The following is a 5,988-nucleotide window of genomic DNA, read 5'->3' on the forward strand; positions in this document are numbered from 1 at the left end:
TTGAACAGCACTCGCACAACGCTGTGATGTGCCTGGGATTCAGACACCAGAGGCAGAAGTTGAGGTTGTCCATAACCAACATATGTCGGTTGCAGTCCTTGAAAGGTTTAATCCCTGTTGTTTTCTGTGGGGACATGTTCCTTTCACAATGAAAAAGCTATAAGGAAAAGAATGTTCAGTGAAACTGACATGGTTCAAGAAACTCCAGATCCATCTTGGAAGGACCTGATTTCAGAGTGTGGAATTGGCACAGATATAGTACCATCGATTTCACAATCACTTGTGTAGTGGAACAGAAGTGTTGCAGAGCTGTATGCCATCACCACCCACGCTCAGGGACATTTCTGTTAAATTCTCCTGATCCAGTCTAGCGCCTGCGGGAATTCACAAGGTGAATAATCTGTGGTTAGAAGTCTCTTTTAGAAGATGCACATTTTGGTTCTAGGGCTGTTGGTTTGCATGCAGCTAGGATCAAAATAAGAACTCCCCTCAGATGAAGTCTTGCTGCTCTTCCACCTGGAATAAAGGCACACCAGTGTCCCTTCTGCAGAAATCTGAAAGGTGTGTCTGTCATCCATGTTCAGATCCTCCACGTAGTAACTGTGGAGGTAGTACTGTTATTTCTGGATATCTGGTAAGTAGACAGTAAGGTTTTTTTAACCCCCTACTTCTCAACAAAGTGTTTGTGGATGGTAAGAGGGCTATTGCTTTTTGGGACTGTGGAGCCAGCATTGCAAGTTTGTTTATCTCAAGAGGTATGTCAAGGGACTCAGGTGCTGAAAGAAACTGAAATGGTCTGAAATGAGTGTTTCTCTGTTCCACGGCTACGGTTCAACTTGAGTTCGGCAGTCTGAGTATGTTGGTTATTCTGGGTGTGAGGACAGACCTTAGAATGGAATACTTGATTAGCAATTACTTTATTGAGTTGAGGTGGTCAATTCTGTTCTTTCTCGCAATCAGACAAATATATTTCTAAGGAGAAACATCCTGTAGAACCTTAAAGAAGAGCAGAAACAATCATTGGAGCACATCCCAGATGGGCCCACTTTGGGAAACAGAGGATTACATGTGACTAAGGGGGTCATTAGGATAGCTGATGGACTTTCGTCCATCCACCATTTAATCGTATTTGGGACAGCTGCCTACAAGGTGGTAGTCGCACAGGGCCAATTAGGATGCAACCGACCGCCCATGTTTTGTATTGCGGCAGGTGCTGCGTTCTGCAGCAGCCACCGCAAGAAAAAACAGACACCCCACACATATCCCTACACTACATGGCAGGCACCATGCGGTGCCTACCATATGGTGTAGGGATATGTAAGCAGGCACCATAAGTGCCTCCCAGGGCTTATGTCCCTGGCCCAGGGTGTTAGGGAGGGCCGCTACGGGCCCCCAAATCAATTTCCACCTGCCAGTTTGCTGTGGTTTGACCACCTTAGAACGAAAGGCAATAAGGGATATTGTAATCTTATGGCGGTTCCTGACAGGCACCTCTGCCATTCTGGGAGTACAGTGAGGTCCAAAAGGTGGTCGGATAAAGCCTGCTGGTCGGGACCGTGGCGGTCGGTTTGTCCGACCACCTCCCGTCCGGAAGCAATTGTAATATGGCAGACGGAGATCCCTGTTACGATGGCCGAGGGACCCTCAGCCATCGTAAACAGGCCCTAAGTTCAGAAGCCATCCAGATCGTGCAGCACATGTAGATTTTGCTGCTCTTAGAGACTCAAAAGGATGATGTTAAACAGACTCATGACGTCCAGGGGCTGTATCATTATGGCCTGGTCTAGTTCAATGCAGAGCGGAGCGTCTATTTATGCACCTGTAATGTGTAAAGTGAATTTATTTAGCCCAATATTTCTCTGAGTTGACGCTTGAGTTTCAGACAGGACTGCTCTGAAACACTACACAGCGTCCACCTCTTCCTGTTTGAGCTACTGCACTAACGCTGAGAAATATTAGGTTACATTAATTTACTGCAAACACTGTAGGCTCATAAAAACAAGCACTGAGCCCGCGTAGTCCATTTTGATATGATCCCTGGATGTCGTGGGTCTGTTTATTACAAAAGGATTAAATATGCCTGGAGATAAATTTTGCTGGAAGCACAATGAAGTCTGTTTTGATAGAGGCAGCCAACCATAGATCAAACTTATTATGAAACCAACTGATTTATTATGTGTTTACCATGAAAATGTAGAGGGTTAGTAAGGACAGCGTAATGCTGGTTGATTGCACAAGTGAAATACAAAATGAATGTCTAAGCTGGTGAGTTGCATGTGTTGAAATGAGTGAGTGGTGCCAAGGGAGCTGTGGTGAAGTGGTTAGGGAGTGAGAGAGAGAAGAGGTATCAACCATTGCTGGGTCTACATAAAAAAAATAACTGTTGGTGGCCCAGCATGTGACTAAACATAGTCAGAATAAGCAAGAAAAATAATTAACTACTTGTGTACCTGAAGGTTTGTGCGCTAGCCAAGATGTTTATCCTGAGTTCTTGATTCCATGCATGTGTATATAAGATATCCATATCTGCAAATGTATTGTTGATGTTAATGTACTATAAGGAGGTGCGTTGTAGTAATATGGGGTTTATAATAGGATGCGAATGTCTAGAGGTTGTTTTGCTGGTGAGAGCTGGAATGGAGCAGGGATTGTGTGTAGAGGCATATGTTGGAATTGGATAAAGCCTGGACATTGAAGTGTTGCAATCTTGTGTGGGCTTTCTTGCAATGTACATGCAAGCATACGCCAAATGTAACCTTTCCACTGGGATTTTAGAATTTCTTCAGATGAAGAAGGAGTTATCACCTAAAATAAGGATTTGTGGAGTCCATCCGAGTCGCCATAAATTAATTTGGACAGTTCATGACATTAGGATTCATTATAACAACTCTTGTCTAGGAAGGTGGAATTAAACCTCCTATGTTTCAGACATATTTTAAGGGTTATTTGTTTATCAAACTATTGATTAAATTGAATCATTGGGGTTGCGGGACAAATACTACATTTAATGAAGTATATTATATTGGTCAATTAGCATTTCTATGATGTTATGACTCTCAAACTAAATTAAGAAATAATGGTACTTGTCAGACACCGTTCGAAGGGATGGCCACATGGCTTAATGGGGATACTGGACCACACCATGGTGTTTGAGGTCATTAACAACTGGTGTCTGGGGCCCGCCTGTTATAGCTCTGCCTACTGAGCCCAATACAACGCTTTCTGCATTTGGCTCTCAGGGTAGCGAGGGCTAGCCGTTTAATGCTTCTCAGGGCAATAGCATGGGGGCAATAACACAGAACTCAACTATCATCAAACAGCACAATAAATTAATGTCCATTTGAGGCAATGTCTTTTTGTAAAATCAAGTACTTTAATTTAAAAACAAGTACTTTAACTTCAGAACCTTTTATTGGCTTTTTATTTCACATACTGTCACCTACATTCTCTGGCCGGTGATAGGCTTTATTGCAATGATGATCTTTAACAAAGTGAACAAAAAATAACTGGCTACATAATACAGCAATGTTTAGGGGTTTTGAGAATTAAGACCTTATTGGGATCACAAAAGTAGGCGATGTTTGTCAGGGTTCCAATCTAAAGTTCTTTCAGGGTCTTCAAGACGAATACACATTACATAAATCCCAGTACTTCTGTTACCTACAACTATGGCACACCCTCCTATTTTGATGCTGTACATGAATCCCCTACAAGCTCCTCTCCTAATGGGTCCCAATGGGAAATGGAAGAATCTCAAATATATATAAATCCTTAGTCATTAACTCTCGAAACCCACTTGCAGATTTGAAAACTGACTGGGAGAGGTGGCGGGGAACCCTCGACGGGTCAGACTAGAGACACGCATGCATGTCCCCCAAAGTTTTTGTGATTCCATCCAGACTCAAAATAACCAACTCAATTATCTCCAGATGGCCTATCTTACACCCCTAAGACTGTTGTGGGCTAATAAGTTGGCCGCACCAACAGCCAGCTGTTGCCAGAGTAAAGAGGTTCACTTTTATCACATGACATGCGGCTGTTCCATCATTCTGAGATACTAGGAGGGTGTTTGCTGCTCTTTCACAGGTATTCTGGAACTCATGGAGCCCTACCCAACAGTGGCTGAGCTTGGGATTTTAAAAGATATGGGTGTGTCAAGAGGAGATCGTACTCTCCTGAGCAGGGGAACAATAATTGTGAAAAGATATATTGCTCAGCACTTGGGTTCCCCCACCTCTGGCAAGTTGGAGAGCAGCGATGGACTGGAGTGCCAAACTGGAGGATTTGATTTTATGTCCAGCAGGTGCCCCTTAAAACAAGAGATGGCCTGGAGGAAATGGTTGGCGCATTATGGATTAGAATTATATGATCTATGATGCTCTCCACAGGTTATGTTACAGTGACGATTATTGTCCTTACTGGTGGTCTGTCCACTGCTTTGTAACTGTGTAAATTAGATAAATGGAATTCCAAACAACTTCCCCTCCTCTGCCCCACCCGTGGTACGGCATCCCCGGTCATTTTGTGTGCATAGGCTTGTTTGAAAACTGTTAGAAAGTCATCCTTCTGCCCTGCCTACCCCCATTTGGTGCTGAATGATGTGAGAAAGTGCCATCTTTCTTGCATGGTATGCCCCCACTTTTTGCTGAATTGCTGATGTACTTTGACTGAGTGTGCCCTGGGCTCCTGCCAATCAGGTGTCCAGGGCCTATGTTCCTTCCCTAAAACTGTACTCAAACCTAAACCCAATTGGCATCTCTGGCCACGGGTCAGCCCCTGGTAAATGGTACCATAGGTACCCAGGGCACTGTGACCAGAGAAGTCCCCTAAGGGCTGTAGCACTTATTGTGCCACCCTTAGGGGCCCTGTACCCTTACACACCACACATACTGCCTTTGCAGGTTGAGTGTCTGGGTGCAGAACCAAACAGAGAGACGACAGGGCACACATCCCTTTGTGCCATGCCCACAACACACACTGCCCTGGCATACATCAGCCACCCCTCTAGCTGGGTGCCCTATGCCAGTGGTGTGGGAACAGGTGCATGAGCCCTGTGCCCCTACAGTACCCAGGTCCCTACCTGGGCACTGTAAGTGCAGTGCTGCCATTTAAGAGTATATGGTGCTGGGAGAGCGTCAACACGAACTCCACAGCACCATGATGGCTGCACTGAAGACTGAGAAGTTTGATATCAAACTTCTCAGCACATTAAACCCGCACTGATGCCAGTGTGGGATTTAATGTACAATGCACGACAGAGGGCATTTTAGAGATGCCCCCTGAATCTAATCTACAATCCATATCTTGTTTGAAGGGCTGCCTAGGCTGCACAGCAGACATGTTGCTGGACCCCTAGGTAGAGAGCCATCTGCTCTCCTGGGCCTGCGACAATGCATATCCTGGGTGAGGTGCTAGGTCTCCTCCCCAGAATGGGCAGGGGGAACTTCTCCAGGCCACTTGCTGTACTCAGCAACTGGCTCCTACCGGTTCTGACCCCCACTCTGGCGGGAAGACTGGCCAGAAACCCCAAGGAAGGAAAGGGGGTGTGCCAGCCTCTGCCAACACCACCCCTCAGGTGGGGGAGGCGAGGTGAAGCACATCTCGCCACCTTGAAGATGGGGAGCCCTGCCCAATCAGGACTAGGCTACTGCCCCCCTCCCACAGGAGAGTGGTAGAATAGGGGGTGTACCCACCCCAGAGAAGGGACCCATTGGTCCCTGCCCTTTACCTACCTATAATGCCCCTAAATCTAGTATTTAGTGGCACCCTGAACCTTCCTTCCTTAGATCCAGATTCCGAAACAGCAAAGAAGATCAAGAAGAAAGAAGACCTGCCGTGCAGCTGCTAACAAGAGGAAGACACCAACTGCTTTGGCCCCAGCCCTACCGGCCTGTCGACCCTCGAACCTGTTCCTGCTAAATCCCGGCCTCTCCCGTGGCCAGCAACCTCACAAACCCCGGAGGACCTGGCTACCTTGTGACTCTGAGC

This window comes from Triturus cristatus, chromosome 8 (assembly GCF_964204655.1).
Source record: "Triturus cristatus chromosome 8, aTriCri1.1, whole genome shotgun sequence".
NCBI lineage: Eukaryota > Metazoa > Chordata > Amphibia > Caudata > Salamandridae > Triturus > Triturus cristatus.